This window comes from Octopus sinensis, linkage group LG25 (assembly GCF_006345805.1).
Source record: "Octopus sinensis linkage group LG25, ASM634580v1, whole genome shotgun sequence".
Taxonomy (NCBI): domain Eukaryota; kingdom Metazoa; phylum Mollusca; class Cephalopoda; order Octopoda; family Octopodidae; genus Octopus; species Octopus sinensis.
Window position 1 is genome coordinate 8,322,723 of NC_043021.1, and position 21,574 is coordinate 8,344,296.

Sequence of the window (21,574 nt, forward strand, 5' to 3'; positions counted from 1 at the left end):
TTTTCTTGCCCTTTGAGATAATTAACCCGTTCCCCCACACGTGATAGATATCTAGCCTAGCAACAAAGAGAGAGAGAGAGAGAGAGAGAGAGAGAGAGGAGAGAGAGAAAGAAACATTTATACGAGAGAGAGGAGAGCAAAAACGATATACGTGTATATTTATTTTATTTTATTTTATTTTATCTAGTTTCAGCTCACGAGCTGTGGCCATGCTGGGGCACCATATATATATATATATGCACACACACATACACACATGTATATATGGCGGGCTGCCCATATCGGAGCAATCTCAAGATTAATCAGCCGAAATTGCTAAGATGATCTGGTTTTGACTGATGACTGAGGGCTTCGAATGTCCTGTCCTGTGGTTCTTGTGTCGTCTCTGTGGTGTTTCATGTTCTTGTCCAGGCTGTAATTATTTTTACTGTTTACCTATATATATATATATATATATATATACACATACACAACGTTATATATATATATATATATATATATATATGCACACCACACACATGTAATATATATATATATATATATATATATATATACATACACACGTCTATATATATATATGCATATATGCATGTATATATATTATATATATGTATATATGCATATGTATCATATATATATATATGTATGTATGTGTATATATATATATGTATGTATGTGTATATATATATATGTATGTATGTATGCATATATATATATATATGTGTATATATATGTATACATATATATAAACACACATTTTACAGAGAGAGTGAAAGATAGATAGATAGACAGAGAGAGAGAGAGAACGAGCGAGAAAGAGAGAGAAGGTGAGGAAACGGTTACATGGCAGTCAGTCGAGACGTGTTTTTCATATCATTTACTCTTTGCAAATAATCACACCGTGTGCACGTGATCAGAAAATGTTAAGCATTTAGGAGAAAAAAGTTCGTGCAGCTGTCAACTGCCGACCACCACCACCACCACCACCACCACGACTCCAACTACTACTGCCACTACTACTCCTCCTTACTACCAACCAGCAGCAGCAGCATCAGTATCACCACCATTGTCACCATCACCGTCACCACCAACACCGCCACCACCACCACCACCGCCATCACCACCACCATCACCACCGCTATCGCCACCACCGCCACCAGCATCATTATCAGTGTTCCATCCACCCATCCCCTTATTCTTCCACCACCACCACCACCACCACCACCACCACCACCACCACCACCACCCCGATGTGATTTTTTTTTTTTGATTTTTTTTTGTATTTTATGTTATTTCTTTCCATTTATCTACAGAGTATATCTGCCAGACTCCCAGACAAATCTTAGTCAGTTCTAAAGCTAAAGTTGGAGCAGAGCAGGCCTGTGTTCTGCTCAGAACTAGAATTATATAGTTATATATAGTGTATATATATACACACCACTTTACTGATTCTTAAATTTATATATATATAATATATATATACACACACACATACATAAATATATTGTTATATTTATATATACACCCACTCACACACACACATAAAGATATATAGTCTCTGATATCTGGGGACTATATTCCGATGCAGAACATTTAAGGTAGGCCACGTTTTAATAATAATTCCTTACTAAACAATGTAAGATTTCTTTGTATCTTTGATGGAGTAAAGGAAGATGTAAATTGTCTGTGATGTAGTATTGTTCATGCATTTCACCCTAAAGGATGCTAAGCGGGGTGGCATGTGAAGTGAAATAGATTTAAATTAGAGCCCCATAAATTGAGTGTCCTAACCAGCCAGAATGCGAACCTGGATCGCCAGAATGGGACGGCTATGTGTACCACAGCATACTTTATTTTTTTTTTGTTTATAAGTTGATATGCAAATAAAAAGATAATTCCCTTCATTAAAAAAACATGTACAGCAATTAATTTAAATTAGCCCCTAAATTGAATGTCCTAACCAGCCAGAATGCGAACTTGGATCGCCAGAATGGGACTGCTATGTGTACCACAGCATACTTTTTTGTTGTTGTTTATAAGTTGATATGCAAATAAAAAGATAATACCTTTCATAAAAAAACAAAAACATGTACAGCAATTAATTAAATTAATTATGCACCCACACACCCGTCCTTTCTAATTTAATTGCCATGTACCACCATCATAATCATTATTTTCTTCATATTGATATCAACTTCAATACTGCTACTGTTACTACTACTACTACTACTACTATGAGTGAGAGAGCATCACACGCCATCATAGTGATGCTGGGATGCAAATATACAAAGCCAATATACCCGTCATGACTACACGTCTACTTAGGGTACACCAGGCACATGCATCACAACAATATGTGCATGAAATGGTGGCATCATATCAAGATAAACAGTGCATAGCCTTGGAAGTGGTACCCTGGTCCCTGAATAAGGGTTGTTTGAGGATGATAAATTAAAACACCCATGTTTCCAGGGGTGATTTATTCAAACCCCAAAGAATCCCTCTCGACACATGGCTATGATGCTCCCCCACTACTTCTGCTCGCGATCAGAGATGCACATAACGTCAGCCACTAAGGAACAGGCTCAACTGGTTATGCTCAAGCAACTGACAAGCAAATCTGTGGTATTGAGCAAAATATTGATTGTAGCAAGAGTTCAAATTCCACCAGGGACGACTTTACCTTTTCATCCTTTCAGGGTCAATAAATTAAGTACCAGTTGCACATTGAGGTTGGTGTAACTAACTCGTCCCCTCCCCCAAAATTGCTTCCCTTGTGGCAAAATTTGAAGCCACTATTATTATTATTATTATTGAGTGAGAGAGCAGTGCATGTTATCAAAGTGACCCTGGGGTAAAATATACAAAGCCCGGTTAATATCTAGATCCGCACCCGGTGGAAAAAATGGAAACGCAAATGTGTAACAGTATATATATGTGTGTGTGTATATATATGTGTGTGTATATATATATGTGTATGTATATATGTGTGTGTATGTATATATATGTGTGTGTATGTATATATGTGTGTGTATGTATATATGTGTGTATGTATATATGTGTGTATGTATATATATGTGTGTGTATGTATATATATGTGTATGTATATATGTGTATGTATATATGTGTATTTTTTCCACCGGGTGCGGATCTAGATATTAACCCGACATGGTGATCTCAGCGCATGACCTTGCAGGTGGGGCCCAGTTAGAATCTTCTTCTGGTCAAGTAGCCCATCATGCTCAAAAGGTCCCTGAATAAGGATTGTTTAAAGATGTTGAACGAACCACCCATGTTTCCAAAGGTGAATTATCCAAACCCCAAAGAATTCCTCTCAACCCACGGCTATGATGCTCTCCCACTATATTATTATTATTATTATTCCTAAGATTCCAGGCTTTGTGCCAAAATAACAAAATGTATTACATTTATAATGTATGTACAAACATAGAACAGGGCTAGCTATAATATTTTGTTTCAGAGAAACTTGAAACGTTCATATCGTTCTGAGCATACCTTATTTTTGACAAGCACAGTATCGCCAGAGAAGTTTCTCTCCAACACAAAACGTTACAGCGAGCAATGCCTTACTTTTCTATTTTCATTATAAATGAACTACACATCGTTGTTTTAATCTAGTGCTGGTTTTAAATGTGTATATTGATTTAACTCCTGCTTGCTTCCATACAAATCAACGAATATTTTATTTGCTGATTTCTATATCAGAGCAAAAGCACAGAGTGACCGGTGGTGTTTGTGACTGAGGAGGTTAAATTAAGCCAAAAAACCAGTGTCGGATGATTCGCTGGCGTTATTCTGTGCGAGTTCTGTTTTTAATGCACAAAGCTATGTAAGAAAAGTTTCTCTGAAGCAAAAATATTATAGCAAATGCTGTTTAATGTTTTTATAAACATCCAGAATATTACACGCTACTTAATTTAATGTAATATTGTTTCAAGTACATGTTTTTAACAGCTGTAGCTACTCTAGTCTAGGTATTTAGAAAGTATCAGGAAAAGTGTCGGCAAGACTTCTGCCCGTCCCCCACCCCAAAAGCACCCTTTAAAAAAATTTTTTGCCCCCCCCCCCACCTTTTCGGCTATGGAAAATACGAATCTGCGAAAAATTTGGCAAAAATCGACATTACTAAATTACCCCACCCCCATTTCCTTCATTTTTAACTTTTTCAAATTTTTTATTCAAAATAAGCGTAAAAATATGGAGATTATGATTCTGGAAAAAATTTCCAAGAATCTTTGTAAAATTTTTTTTAAGAACTTTTTTTTCTAAATATACGGACATCATGATTTGGACAAACATTTCAAAACATTTCTGGGCGAAGTTTCGCATGTCGTAGCACAGATTTCCGTCGATTTCCGTAAAAAACTTTTATTTTTTTACATAAGTCATGAGAGCGAAAGAGACTAAGAGGAAGCGATTTTATGACGAGAAGGTTTCTCTTTGAAATCGGCCTGTGTATGTTTGATGGGGTGTGGGAGACAGGCAGTATGTTGTTGTAAGTGAAGTGCTTCTGTTAGTGTGTGCGAAGAGACAGAGAGAGTAATGTGTGAAAGAGAGAGATAACTGATTTTTTTACTCGGTGTATGTGTATATGTATGTCTGCATGTATTGTGTGTGTGTATGTATCTATGTGTGTGTGTGTGTGTGTAAGTATGTGTGTGTGTATGTATGTATGTTATGTGTGGTGTGTGTATGTATGTATGTGTGTGTGTGTATGTATCTATGTGTGTGTGGGTGTGTGTAAGTATGTGTGTGTGTATGTATGTATGTATGTGGTGTGTGTATGTATGTATGTGTGTGGTGTGTATGTATGTATGTATGTACTCGTGTATGTGTATATGTATGTCTGTCTCTTCGCACACACTAACAGAAGCACTCACTTACACAACATACTGTCTGTCTCCCACACCCATCAAACCACACAGGCCGACTTCAAAGTGAAACCTTCTCGTCGTAAAATCGCTTCCTCTTAGTCCCTTTCGCTCTCATTACTTATGTAAAAAAATAAAAGTTTTTTACGGAAATCGACGGAAATCTGTGCTACTACAACCGAAACTATGCCCATTTCGGTACTTACGGTTAGGGTTTTAGGGTTAGTGTTGGGGGAAAAAGTCAAAATCGAAGAAGTTGGGAGGGATGGGAATGGGGGGGGGATTTCACAATGCTAATTTTTAGCAATTTTCCGGAACCTCTGAATCCAAAAATGGGGATTTTTGGCAAAAAAAATTACAAAAATAAACAAATTTGGGAGAAAATGGGGGAGGGGCAGAAGTCTTTCCAAAATACCATATTCTATAACCTTGGCAAAATGTGCCCCTATGCAAAATTTCAGCTCCCTAGATACAAACTTGTGGCCTACAGCTTTAAGCATAATGTAAACAGAGATACATACATATAATGCAAACATACATGTTTATATACATTTGTACATTCATAGTACATATATAGGTACATACAAACACTTAAATATATACATCTATGCAAGCACAGACATGATAAGAATATAATGTCCATACCTATATAGATCCTTCTTACATACAAACATATAGGGTGTCCCAAAAAAATGTATACACATAGTGGTTCGGCAAAAGAGAACGATAGAATAAGTACTAGGCTTACAAAGAATAACAAATTTACAATTATTTAAGGTGTGTATACATTTTTTTGGGACACCCTGTATGTATGAACGCACATACAAACAGGCATACATTTATGTGTACGTACATACATACATACATGCATACTACATACAGACAGAAACTTGCATACATACCTCCCCACATACGTATATACCTACTTACATACATACATTCATACATACTTGCATGCCTGCATAGTCACTTCTATATATCACAGTACTAGTAGTATAGCCTGGCGTTGCTCGGGTTTGTTTTCTTTTCGACCCTTTAGAATTGGAATTTTTGAAAAGTAAAAATTTTGCATTATGTAGCTTGTTATTCTCTTTAAGTGAACATTTTTCTGGTTCAAATACACCGAAAAATGGCGACACAGCAGTAAAAAAAATCGTAAAAAATAGGGCTTTTCATAGATATAAAGCAGCTTTTTGGTGTTAACAGGGTCCGATTTGAATTTTTTCTTCTATGGAATGAAGAGCAAGCCTCCTTCTATCATACTCTTAATTTTGGGCAACTTGTGCCGCAGGGTCTCCGAGGAGATAGTGTTAGTAGAAGGCTACCAAACCTGCCACACACACACACAGACAACTTCAGCTTTATATATAAAGATTATCAGCTGATGTTATTGTTTAGCCCAAGGTCAGTTCTGATTGAGTAGACTCATGATCAAAGATCTTCTATCTGTCATGATGTATATGATCAACTATAATTCCCTAAATGTTGCTGTCAATCCATGGCTGAACAAAAGTCTCAATATGCCATTATCATCTTATTGATGCTGGTTGCAGAGTTGCCTGTTGACAGAGGCCAATTGTTGGGTGGACAAGGTACTCATATATTTAAGTGATTAGTTCTCGCCATTGGCAACAATATACATTAGTTTATTAAAACTAGAATATCTTATTAGTCTTTGATTGACATCTAGAATGACTTAGTGGAATATTAAATCGACTTTATTATTATGTAACTGGTACCTTACTTTATCATTCCCCAATTGAATTCAAAACATAGAGGCACAGAATGAACCTTTTGGTCTGTCCTCTGGTGACTTTGGGGGGACGAGATAGATAGAGGGGGTGGAGAATTAGAAAAGAAAGTTTATTGGGTGATACACTGATAGGCTTCCTTCTTCTCTACTTTGGGAAGGTGGTAGTAGAAATGTCAGTGAAAACACTCGATAATTACTGAGTACTCCCACTGGCTACAAAGTTTTCAAAAATGTAATTATTTTCTCATTTTTTTCAAGGAGATAGAATGAGCCATCTATAAGTTTCAGTGTCTAATCCCTAGGGAATCTGCAAGCTCAATTTGATGTCCTTCATCTTGTTTAATGATTGATGTGAATAAAATATTTATTTGATTATACTTTCTAACGTAAATACAAAATATCAGATTATGGGTTAGGGGCTATTGATGGTGCTAAACATTTTTTGCTGAGGCCTTGGCCATAAGGGGCCAAGACCTTGAGGATGATATAAGGATGAAATGCGACCCACAAAGATCAAGTTTGCATTGAAAAAAAAAAAAGAAATGAACAAAACTAAAAGATAAAAGAAAAAATTTCAACAAGAAAATATTCTGCAATAGAGGGGAAGATCACTTAGGGTAATTCTAGGAAAACCTGAAATAAAAACCCCAAAAGAACTGCAATATTGTTACATGCGCAGCATCAAAAGTGTTCTGTCCTTGTTTCTTTCCTCTTGCTTGAAAAGCATACTCAGAGTAGGCCAGTTCAGCATCACTAGTGTTGCCACTTTTGTGCACCTTTTGATTATAAACATACTAAGAAAACAGCACCGTCTTCTCCACCCTTGTCTTCTTCTTTGAGTGGTACTTGAAGAAGTTGATTGAGAGTTTGGCCAGAAAGGAAATGTTCTCTCTTGAAACCTTTCAGACGAGGTCACTATGCAATCTCTTTCGCCACAGCCACAAGTAGAGGAAAACTAGCCATCTTTCCTTGTCTCCACTCCACCCTCAATAACAAAAATATTGTGCATCGATTTTTCACTGTAGATTTGGCCCCACAGGCGAAAGTAACCATTCTCTATAATCTCACAAGTCACTAGTGCAGTTAATCTGTAAAATAGCACGATTACATTACCCTGTATGCATCTTAGACAAATTCAGCTGTTGGCACTTCCATGTCTGTAGAACTTGTGTCGAACAGGAAATGCTTTTCTGTAGCACTGCAATGCTAAGGACTTTTAGATGTTACTCTTTTACTCTTTTACTTGTTTCAGTCATTTGACTGCAGCCATGCTGGAGCACCGCCTTTAGTCGAGCAAATCAACCCCGAGACTTATTCTTTGTAAGCCCAGTACTTATTCTATCAGTCGCTTTTGCCGAACCGCTAAGTAACGGGGACATAAACACACCAGCATCGGTTGTCAAGCAATGCTAGAGGGACAAACACAGACACACAAACACATACATACATATACATATATACACATATATACGACAGGCTTCTTTCAGTTTCCGTCTACCAAATCCACTCACAAGGCATTGGTCGGCCCGGGGCTATAGCAGAAGACATTTGCCCAAGATGCCATGCAGTGGGACTGAACCCGGAACCATGTGGTTGGTAAGCAAGCTACTTACCACACAGCCACTCCTGCGACTATGTTGTTCATAGTCTTTAATTTGAAAGTTCTTTAGAAGAGGTTGCTCAGATATTTTTCATCAATGTCCAAAGTCATTCCTAAGCTGTTGCAACTCATGCTGTCCTCTAAATCTCTATAGAAAATCAAGAGTTGTTTTTGATTCTTGTTCACAGCAGGAGTGGCTGTGTGGTAAGTAGCTTGCTTACCAACCATATGGTTCCGGGTTCAGTTCCACTCCGTGGCACTTTGGACAAATGTCTTCTACTATAGCCTCGGGCCGACCAAAGCCTTGTGAGTAGATTTGGTAGACAGAAACTGAAAGAAGCCCGTCGTATATATGTGTATATATATATATGTGTGTGTGTGTTTGTCCCCCACTAACATCGCTTGACAACCGATGGTAGTGTGTTTACGTCCACGTAACTTAGCAGTTTGGCAAAAGAGCCCGATAGAATAAGTACTAGGTTTACAAAGAATAAGTTCCTAGGGTCGATTTGCTCAACTAAAGGCGGTGCTCCAGCATGGCCACAGTCAAAAGACTGAAACAAGTAAAAGAGTAAAAAAAGAAGAAAGAGCATTGTACATATGGTAGAGTACTGTGAGAGTGATGGAATATTCTAGATAACAAATGCCCAAACTTAGTCTATGCCTGACCCAAGATTGCAGCTTGGTCAAAAAGAAGAGCCGAGGAAGGATGTATTGTATGAAAAATGGCCAAACGAGTTTGCACTCATTTTTGTCATTGTTGCTACCATCGCAGTGATCCAGATAATACTTCTGGCGCTCTTCCCGAATGGTACCAACCACCTCAATTTCTAATGTATCCAACACCATAATGATGGCGTCGTCATCCTCACATAAAGATACCAGTCTTCTGTGCCCTAGATCAAACAGGATGAACTTCACCATCTCTAGCTCCTCAGTATAGTTGACCAGGGGCTAACAAAAGCAGTAATTTATTAATTAGATGTTACTAGAATAAAAAAGCAGTAATTTACTAATTAGATATTACTAGAATAAACTCTAGAATATTATTTACATTATTTACATTATTTAAATTCGATGGATATTTGTCCTCATCTTGTTTGTTGTTAAGACAACGTTTCAGCTGTCTTGGGGAAATTTCGAACCTGGGTTCTCATTCCTAAGCAGACCGAGTGCAGATATGAGCAGCATATGGGAACTGGTATTAAGGAAGGATAGAAAAATATTAGATTTATAAGCCCTAAAATTCACTCCATAATTGCCTATGGGCATAAGGTGGAGTGGTTAAGAGCGCAGGCTACTAACCCCAAGATTCCGAGTTTGATTCCAAGCTGTAACCTGAACAATAACAATGATAATAATAATAATAACAACAACAACATCGAAAAATACCTTAGGAATGAGAACCCAGGTTCGAAATTTCCCCAAGACACCTGATGAAGGCTGGAGGGTATATCAGCCGAAACGTTGTGTTAGCAACTTAAATATCCATGCAACTTAAATATCTGTCAAATGTAAATAATGTAAATATTGTAAATAATTCCTCATCTCTTAAATATAGAACTGTAAAATTCTAGATACTCAGTCTCATCTTTGTCAGTTGAACTCAAAATCTTGAAGTGTTATCTCCTGTATTGGAAAGTATCTTGCCAGACACTGTCTACCTCTGGATCTGATTGTCAGCATTACTATAATTACATCAATTCTGAACAACCGGGAACAAAACTAGAGGAACATCTACATGTTTCAATTGTAGGATACAGCTTCTTGTTCAGTACTGTTAACATTTGGTTCTTGGGTGATAAAGACATACCACAACTCTTGGTTTAATAACTCTCTTGAATACCCGGGAGGCAGGACATATCACAGATTCTTATTTAACCCTTTAGCATTCAGGTTTTTCTGTCAAATGCAATGCTTGAAATTACAGCTAAATATCCCTCAAATTGCATCCATCTGACTGTCATTATTCTAATTTTCCATCTCTTCTGATGAGACAGAGAGGTTAGTCAGTAACCTTAAAGACATGTAAAAATTTGAAGTGCGGTGCATCTTACTGAATGGTGATTTGTCCAACATCAGCTTCTTGTTCAGTACTGTTAACATTTGGTTCTTGGGTGATAAACACATACCACAACTCTTAGTTTAATAACTCTGTTTAGTACCCAGGAGGCAGGACATATCACAGATTCTTATTTAACCATTTAGCATTCAGGTTTTTCTGTCAAATGCAATGCTTCTTTATTCACATTGTTTTGAATTAATCAAGTATTATCTCGTAACTTTGAGATTTTGATAATGTGATTGTTTATTTATTTGTTAGACTGACATTGTCAGTTAGGTGTGAGAGGCCAGATCAAGCCAGTTCAAACAGAAAACAGGTGGAATATTTTGGCTGGATATTGCCAGTTTAAATGTCTAAAGGGTAAACACTCTCACCCAGTCCTTAGATGAAAGGTCATAACACAATTTCTGGTTTAACGTCACCACCTGATTCTTATTTTTTTATTGCCCACAAGGGGCTAAACATAGAGGGGACAAACAAGGACATTAAGTTGATTACATTGACCCCAGTGCATAACTTAATTTATCGATCCCTGAAAGGATGAAAGGCAAAGTCGACCTCGGCGGAATTTGAACTCAGAACGTAACGGCAGATGAAATACCTATTTCTTTACTACCCACAAGGGACTAAACACAGAGGGGATAAACAAGGACAGACAAAGGGATAAAGTTGATTACATCAACCCCAGGTCGTAACTGGTACTTATTTAATCGACCCCGAAAGGATGAAAGGCAAAGTCGACCTCCGTGGAATTTGAACTCAGAACATAACGGCAGATGAAATACTGCTGAGCATTTCGCTAGCTCGCCACCTGATTCTACCCATTTTAATACCATAAAGTAGTTGTTGGATATCTTTGGTAGAATTCTCTCTGTTCTAAGTACCTGAATCTACCCCACATTTGTTTTTTTTTTTTTTTTGTTTTTTTTTTACCTGTAGACATTAATCGACAGATGTTCAGGTTGGCTATTATTAATACCAATGTAACCTGTTTGGTGGTGTTGGGGTGGAACAGCAAAGATCAATGTTACTGTCCCTCTCTCCTTGAAATAACTCATACAAATGTTGTTACAATGATTCAGGCTATTCTATCACGTGTTAAGCCAATGTTAATAATAATAATAATAATAATAATAATAATAATAATAACAATAACAATAATGATCATGTTTTATTTCTCAATAAGTTTTCGAAGAATGTGACGGTTTTCCATTTAATCGGGTGTGGTGCAGGTACAAACGTCATAGGAATGGTGTGGGTGTAATAGGAGTGGTGTGCACAGGATAGGACCGTGTGAATGTAATCATTGGTGTACATCCGTCTGTAATATCTATGATATGGATCCCTGTGGTTGGGAGTTCCATATATGTGATTTTGGTGGGTGGGGTCCATGCAAGCGAAATTTTGAAGTAGTATTTTGAGGGTCGACGTAAACATTTTGGTTTAGACATATTTATAGCAAGAAAAGGACACGTAAAACTTGATGTCCAGTGCATCTTATTGACAAATGAAATAGGAATTTTGAAAGAGGTATCTATAAAACTAGTTTCTAAATGTCAAATGGCTATAGGGGGGGGGATTCACCAGGGTAAGATAGTAATCAAAGGGGTCCATAGATTAAAAAAACAAAAAAAACTGGTGTAAGTTGAAAGAAATGTCAGCCTTAAGTTTCATTAATTGTTTCATTAATTGTTTTTTATGATGATAGCAACAGTGGTGGTGGCTGTGGGGGTGGCAGTAGGGGTGGTGGTGGCGGTGGGGTGGTGATGATGGTGGTGGTGGTGGTGGCAGTGGGGTGGTGGTGATGATGATGATGGTGGTGGAGGTGGTGGTGGTGGTGATGATTACGAGGTTGCTGCCTTCATACATCAGCACGTGATATCAGGGTCAGAGCTCTGAGGTTGCATGCAGGTCAACTTGATCGCCCAAGTTCAACAGATAGGATCATTGCATCTTTAATTACAATTGTTTATCTGTACAGAAGGACTTTTATAAGAGCCTTATTAAACCAACAGAACCATGACCAACAGACAGACATCAAGCTAGTTTGACAGACAGGTAGCAAAACCCACACACACACACATCTATGTAATTAAAGGAAGGTTAAATACTTAATATATGAGGACCTCATTGGTGAAACAGTTTGCAAATTAACAGGCAAAGAAATGACTCGAAAACTATATAATTTTGGCATGGAAATAATTCAATAATTAACGAATGTAAAATAATTCACTAATTGACCAATTAAAATTATTCACTAATTAGCAAATTTAAAACCATTACAGGTATAATTTCAATGTTTAATTGTTTTTTTTCTTGTAATCTCCATTAGGTAGTTTGGATAAGTCTTAATTATGTGTTTGTACATGCTGCACTCAAAGGAAAAACCCTAATGTACATGTGTGTGTGTGTGTGTTTGTGCTTGTGTATGTATGTATAGGTAGGTACAGTTAGACATGTACTGGACAGGTATGTTTCTCATAGTGCTTTCTCATGTGTGTATAAGTTTCTTAGTATTTATTATAAAACAGCCCTCTAAACAGCACCTTGTCTGACTCTATCAATCTATACTCTAAGAGCACATAGTTAAGTATGAGCTAACGCATACATGCACACCCACACTCACACACACATACACACCTCTCTCTCTCTATCTATTTATCTATCTATCTGTATGTATGTATAATATATATTGCATATATATATATCTACTTGCACAATATATATATTTCATACACAGATGACTATCTATCTGTTATATCATCATCATCATCATCATCAACATCATCATTGTTATTATTATTCCGGCGGGGTAAACTTTGCCTTTCATCCTTTCGGAGTCGATAAATTAAGTACCAGTGAAACACTGGGGTCAATGTAATTGACTAGTCCCCTCCCCACAAATTTCAGGCATTGTGCTTCCAGTAGAAAGGATTATTATTATTATTATTGAGTGAGAGAGCAGTGCATGCCATCAAAGTGACACAGGGGTAAAATATACGAAGCCCAGTATACCCATCATGACTACCCGTCTGATGAGGGTACACTAGGCACATGCATCACAACCATATGTGCGCGACATGGTGATCTCATAACAAGATAAATAGCGCATGACCTTGCAGGTGGGGCCCAGTTAGAATTTTCTTCTGGTCGAGTAGCCCATCCCGCTCAAAAGGTCCCTGAATAAGGGTTGTTTAAGAATGTTGAAAGAACCACCCATGTTTCCAGAGGTGAATTATTCAAACCCCAAAGAATTCCTCTCAACACATGGCTATGATGCTCCCCCACTACTTCTGCTCGTGATCAGAGATGCACATATCGTCAGCCACTAAGGGACATGCTCAACTGGTTATGGTCAAACAACTGACAAGCAAATCTGTGGTATTGAGCAAAATATTTGCTGTAGCCCATCTTTTATACCAAGACAAAACAATGTACATGATAACACTTTTATTATTATTATTATTATTATTATTATTATTAATAAGGCGGCCCCTCTCTAAACCCCACTTTTCACATTCTTTCACTACCTCATAGTGCTGCCACAACTCATAATGATTTTGGACAAGTTTAAGGCATTTGCTCATGATATTGGCAAAGGTTTCCTCCACTCTATTATACTGTGTACACTGTATCAAGCTGTGTACAACAAGCCCTGATGGAGAAGATATATTTGGGAAACAGTGGAAACATTCGCTCATTCCTAAGCTTGACCCTCCAGCTTCTGGCCAAAACCTTGGTCTTGCACTACCAGTATGGTGCTCTCTGTGTCTTTTTTCGGTGCTCCTTTCTTCAGCCAATCCAATCTGTTTTCCATTAACTTCAATTAAGGTTACATGGAATTACTTGAATTGTCCCTTGTTGCATAGACTTCATGTCCCTTTTGTATTTCTTGCTGTGTTTCAATTTATTTTCCTTTGCTTTCAATATGCTCTCATCCCCTAACTGACACTAGCATGCTTTCCTTTCTTTGGGGGTAGGCATCTCAACTATCATCATCATCATCATCATCATCATTATTGTTAGGTGGAGAGCTGGCAGAAACATTAGCATGCCAGACAAAATGCTTAGCGGTATATTGTCTGTCTTTACGCTCTGAGTTCAAATTCCACCAAGGTCGACTTCACCTTTCATCCTTTTGGGGTTGAGAAATTAAGTACCAGTTGCATACTGGGGTCGATCTAATCGACTGGACCCCCTCCCCTAAAATTTCAGGCCTTGTGCCTTTAGTAGAAAGGATTATTATTGTTGTTGTTGTTATCATCATCATCATCATCAAATTATTATTATTTATTATTATTATTATTATTATTATTATATTATATTATTATTAATTATTATTATTATTATTATTATTATTAATATTATTATTATTATATTATTATTATTATTATTATTATTATTATTATTATTATTATTAATTATTCTGCCGAGATCGACTGTTGCCTTTCATCCTTTCATCCCTTGCCCCAAAATGTGAGGCTTTGTGCTTCCAACAGAAAGGATATATTATTATTATTATTACCACCGAGGTCGATCTTGCCTTTCATTCTTTCAGGGTCGATATATATATATATAGATATATATATATATATATATATATATATTATATATAATATATATATATATATATAGATATAAATTAAATTAGAGATAAAACCACTATTAGCAAATCAAACAGTGAAAAACATAAACCAAAACAGAAATAAAATTAATTAATATAAAATACAAAATATATAAAATATAAAATTTAAATTATTTAAATTATTTAAATTTAAAATTAAAACTATTAATTTATATTTATAATTTTTTTATGTATATATGTGCGTGTGTGTGTATATGAATATGGTGCCCCAGCATGGCCGCGGCCTTCGGGCTAAAACATTTTTAAGGATTTAAGGATTTATACATTTATGTATATATGTATGTATATATATGTATATATGTATGTATATATATATGTGTATATATGTATGTATATATATGTATGTATATATATATATATACATACATACATACATACATCATACATACATACATACACACATACACATACACACACACACACATACATACACATACACACACACACACACATACACACATACATACATACAAACAAAACCTCGGAGTCGCTGTCAACAACATTCTTGTAATAAATTTGTTCTTTACAAACGTATATATATATATATATGCATGTGCGCGTGCTTTTAATCTAATTCGCATATTCAGAAGCGAGTATATATATATATATAAAGATAGATAGAACGACAAGCAGATAGGGAGTTGTGTAAGACAACCGTTCCTCTCTCTCTCGCTCTCTCTCTCTGTCTTTTGTCTAGAGAGCAGTTTATCAATCAGCTGACACAGAGCTGCTGAACACGCGCTGGAAGCGTGGATCGGACCTGAATTAAGCGTGATCGCTGCAATGGTTGTACAGTAACACTTTAACTTACTCATCACTCGCATTGATTCACTCACTCACTCACTCACTCTCTTGCTCGTTTACTCATTCATTCACTCACTCACTCTCTGTCTATTTTCTCTCTTCGCACCACACATAGTTGTGCACTTGTCTCTTTTGGATGGATGCCTCACCTATTAGAAATAGCAGTTAAATCTCCTCCTTTAATGCATACCTTCAAAGATGAATAAAGGGATATAAACATCGGATAATATAATGCTAGATAGATAATATGTGAATTATGTGAATTAAAGACGAGATGGGCACAGCTGGAAAGTCGTTTAAAATAAATTCCAGTCGATCAAAGGGATTATTTCTTTTCGTTCTTAGCTAGGTATTATGTATGATATACACACCTGTAAATTGTATACATATGTATATATATATATATATGCATATATATTTATATGTGTGTGTGTGTGTGTGTGTTTGTCTCCCCACCACCGTTTGACGACCGGTGTTGGTGTATTTGCATCCCCGTTGTCTCGCAGTTCGACGAAAGAGACCGACAAAATGAATACCTGGCTTAAAAATTAAGAACGGGGGTCGATTCAGTTGACTAAAGATTCAAGGCGGTGCCCCAGCATGGCCGTAGTCAAATGACTGAAACGAGTAATTGATACACACACATTCAGATAGATAGATAGATAGATAGATAGATAGATAGATGACAGACAGACAGATAGATAGATGCAAGTATTGTATTTCGGAACGGTCATTTTTTTTTTTTTTTTGACAAATAAATACACGCACTCTATATTCGTTCTTCACACGTTTATTAATGTTCTTATTTTAACTCATATCCATTGTCCGGAAATCTTTCGTCACACACCTGTGACCTCTTCAGCGACACTTTCCGTTCTCGTGTATCCTTCTGTTCCGCTCAGTCCATTCTCAACAGAAACTCATATATGTGTAAGCTCATATGTTTTAAGATTATATTTATAAGAAAAAAGGCGACAAAGGAATAACGGATTATCTTACGAACTTCATTAGCTTACAGCTGTTTCCATTATCAGATACGGTGGACTCATAGTTAAGTGCCTGAATAACACCTCACAGTTTCATCAGAGCCCCAGACATGAAGTGCACTTAGGCACTCATCTGAGAGTCCACCGGGTCCAGTAGCGGAAACAGCTGTGAGCTATTGAAGGTCATAAGATAATTATTCCATTATCACATCTTTTTTCTTATTATTGCTCTGTACTCGTCTAACACTTCGTTCTGAAACATACGCATGGAGTTCTACGTCAGGTTATTAGTACAGGAATGCCTGAGCGAAATATATATCTGCTAGCTGACCCCGTGCTGTCAAAAATGACGGATAACTGTAGTATTTTATATATAAATATGGTTGGTAAACCAAATTAATACACTTGTCAATGTTATCTAGTGGTTGTCTTTTGAGATGTGACATCAATCATCGTTTGTTACTGAAAGAACACTGGTTCACACATACAACCATTCACATATACTTCCCTTGTACACGCACACGCATACATACACATATATATTCACGCAGAGTTGAAACGCTGTTTGACTTTTCTTTTCAGCGTTGAATGTTCACCACCCCACTTCTATTGCACACACACACACACACATATGCTCACATGGAGTTGAAACGCTTCCACTACCAGTTTGCCATCACCCCCTCCCTTCCTCATTCATCCGTCACCCCTTCCTTTCTCATTCATATGTTGTGACGGCGAAAAACAAGAGTTTTATTATAGTAGATATTTCTCACTCCCTCATCTTTCTACTATCACGTCGCTCTCTTACCAGAATTTCCCCTTTTTCTTCAACCTACTCTGGTCTCTCTGTCTACATATTTCTCCCCCCCTCCACTGCAATCACATCTTCCTTTCTTCTCCCTCTTTCTTTTTATACCACATTTTCTCCCCCATTACTTCCTTCTTGCTCCTCACACTATCACACCGTTTGTTTCCTTCTACAGAAACCATCAACATTTCGCCCCTTGTTGAAAGATATTTTTTATCCTTACCCTCAACTGCCACCACCTCCGTCTCTGTCTTTGTGGTTCGCCCTGTTATTTACATAAACGTACATTGACTCATACATACACATATGTGCACATGCTCACACTCAATGCACTCAAACATCATATATATATATATATATACATATATACTTTATTTCAAAGCAGCAGAAATTCAACAAAACCTGTTACTCGGAGTGGGAACGTGAAACTCCGAGTAACAGGTTTTGTTGAATTTCTCCTGCTTTTAAATAAAGCATATTACTCTACCCTGGTATTTGAGTACTCTTTTTTTTCACCTGTTTCACATTTATGCGTTTACTCCGGTATATATATATATATATATATATATATATATATATATAGATATATATATATAATATATATATATATATATATATATACATATATATATATAATATATATATATATATATATATATGGAGTTAATCCAAACATGAAAACACAACGCGAGGACGTGAAACAAGTATAGTATTATTGGACGTTCATATATATATATGTATATACACCCACGTATATGCACACGTGTATACACATGTATATGTGCACACCACATACGCGTGGTTGGTGTTGACAGTTTCATGTCTGACCGAAATTTGAGCCTCGCACCCCGTTACATTTACTAACACACCCCCCCCCAACTTTCTCTCTCATCCCCATCTCTCTCTCACACACACGTACACACACAGTGCGTATTACTGTACACCAGTCGGGTGCATTTGTACTAATAACTAGTCATGCAATCTGCTTCGAAGAAGCACTGCACACTTCGATAGGTTTTGTAAGCAAGGCGAGCACTGTGATGTAAGATAGTAAGAAAGCTGAGGGGAAGCCAGGAGGGGAGTAGTATGTACCAGTAATAGGATCTTTTCGGTTTGAACGGCAGTTTTTTAACATAATTTCTAGGTAACTAAAAAATTGTAAACTTCGTATACTGGTAGAATGTGTTTATAAAACATCTTTTTCTCTTGGCTTTATTGAGAAAATTCTATAGTTTGTAAGATATTTGTTGTTTTTTTTTTCTTCTTCAATTTCTGCAATTTCAACCAATCAATGACGTCCATTGAGGTAAAAAACATTCTGTGCTGTATGAATATGTCCCTCGTTTAAGAAACAGATTGGGTTTAATTTACATTTGTGAAGAAAAAAAAGCTACCCTTTCCCCAACCCTAACCCTAACCCTAAAACATTTTGAAATGCAATAGATCGATACTAGGGTCATAATTATGGGTGACAATTTCATATGACACCGCTAGAAAAAACTGCCGTTCAAACCGAAAAGATCCCAGTAATATATTAAGGTTGGTTTACAAAAACAAAATATTACGACTTAGACTACCTTACTATCAGGTTCTAACGTAAGTTCTGTCCGTTTTTAAGGCTCAATAAAGCAATTAAAAAGCAAAACAAAGCAATATCTGATTTTTTTCAATCGTTAATAGAATCACCATTCTTCTTTATGACATCATGCCATCAGTCAATGAGCTTTTTAATGTCGTCTTTATAAAATTCCTTAGGTTTACAAATGAAAAAGGAAATTAACTCATTTTTTTTTTCTTTTGCTCTTGAAGTAAGTCTTAATCCAATCAAAGGGTTTTTTTTTTCTTTTAAACTTCTAATGGAGATTTGAAACATTTTCTGAATTAAACGTCGGTTCAGAAAAAAAAAAAAAAATAAAGACAATATATCTCGAACAGAAATGATAGTTGTAGGATGGTCAGAAAATCACGGATAGGGTAGTGGGAAGAGAGAAATCAAAGTTAGTCAGCTTATTCTGACGCTGGTGTACATTTCAAAAGTTTAGCAGGTACTTCTGGATGTATGGGCATCTCGTAAATATCTCTGATCTTGTGATAACAGTTTAGAAAATAGACGTAACTGTTGGTGTTATGTACTCTGAGCCGTTTTCAACTTTAGATAAGTTGCATCTTTTAGATCGATTTATGTATGGTCTACTCATCACTAAAATTTTCCACTTGATGTCTTTTTAAATGCCAGATGAAACCTGAAGGAGCAGGATATTGGCTTTGACATCAGGTGGAAATAGTAGAAAGGAGCATACACAAATTAGTCTAAAATGTGCAACTTATGTACAGCTGTATTGAGTACACTGTTCGCAGTAGTGTGAATTCATTAACTATATATATATTATATATCGAGAGAGAAAGAGATATATACATATATATGTATACACACACATTTGCATATATACCTATACATATATGCATGCGTGTATATATATGCATATATATATATACATATATATATATTATATATATATATATATATATATATATGCATATATATATATGCATATAATATATATATATTATATAATATATATATATATATATATATATATATATAATATATATATATATATATATACATTATATATATACATACATACATACACACACACACACACACTCACACTCAAACGCACGCACGCGCGTATCAGATGCGTATATTCTGCGTGTGGTAGGTGTATACAGCACTCTCACTGAAGAAGGTGAAATACATCGTAATTTTATAAAATTCAAAAATATAATCACAGCTCACAAAAGAAATCAAAATCTCCCTGTCTCTTCTTAATGAAATATTGTAACAGTTGCCTCGAGACAGTAGTGTGTGTGTGTGTGTGTGTGTGTATGTGTGTCCTACATCTAATTGTATCACGATATGGTATTGCCCCGACGAGGAAATGAAAAAAACAAGGGGAAATATATTCGGTGACCGACATTCCGACAGCTCACATAAATTTTTACGAATACTGATTTTCTTTGATTCTCTTCACCATAATTCTAATTTTGCAGTATCGCGATTTGATATGATCTTAATTATTTATCATAACAAACTCTCAGAAATAAATATATATATATATATATATATATATGGTTTATTTTTTTCGTGTAATAGTTTATTGCCAGTTAGATAGCAGTAGATTTAGCACGAGAGAAAACAGTGCACAGCATGTGATTGCCACACGCAGGTAATCATATATATATATATATATATGTGTGTGTGTGTGTGTGTGTGTGTGTTGATAAAAATGGTAAGACAACAAAGGAATGAAAGAGACCTCGATATTATGTAAATAGAGGAATTTATCTGTAAATGTAATACGTGACAATTATTCAGTTTACAGATATATACATATATATGGTGGTGCCCCAGCATGACCGCAGCTTTAAAACTGAAACGATTTAAAGAAGATATATATATATATACACACACACATGCATATATGTATGCATGTATGTACGTGTGTAGGTATTTGTGCGTATGTAATATATATATATATCATATATTATTTATATTATATACATGCATACATCAATCTGCACACCACTTTAAACAATCTATATACATACATGCATATGTATATATGCAGAGAAAAGAATAGAACCAAACTCATGTATTGTATATATTCTACACACAGGTAATAATATATATAATGCAAACTTATACGCACACACACAAACACTGTATTTTATAAAAATACATACACAGATATATTTACACACGCACTAGTCACTTGACTGCGGCCATGACTGCGGCCATGCTGGAGTGCTGCCTTTAGTCGAACAAATCGGCCCCAGGACATATTCTGTGTAAGCCTAGTACTTATCCTATCGGTCTCTTTCGCCGAACCGCTAAGTTATACATATATATATATATATATATATATACAGTGGCGTACTGGTTCTAAAAATATTGGTTGCCAGGAGACTTAGCAACCATAATGCTATCATTAAAGTACCTGCAACTATAATGCTATCA

At 36.1% G+C, this 21,574-nt stretch overlaps 1 protein-coding gene across 1 annotated transcript in view; it reads left to right on the top strand.

The window, feature by feature from the left end:
- The first annotated feature begins 1,445 nt into the window (after positions 1 to 1,445).
- LOC115224228 (alcohol dehydrogenase) overlaps positions 1,446 to 21,574 on the top strand; it is a 31,698-nt gene continuing 11,569 nt past the window's right edge. Inside the window, exon 1 of the mRNA XM_029795012.2 lies at positions 1,446 to 1,598. The gene's annotated coding sequence lies outside the window, so the exon portion shown is untranslated. The remainder of the gene's footprint in view (positions 1,599 to 21,574) is intronic.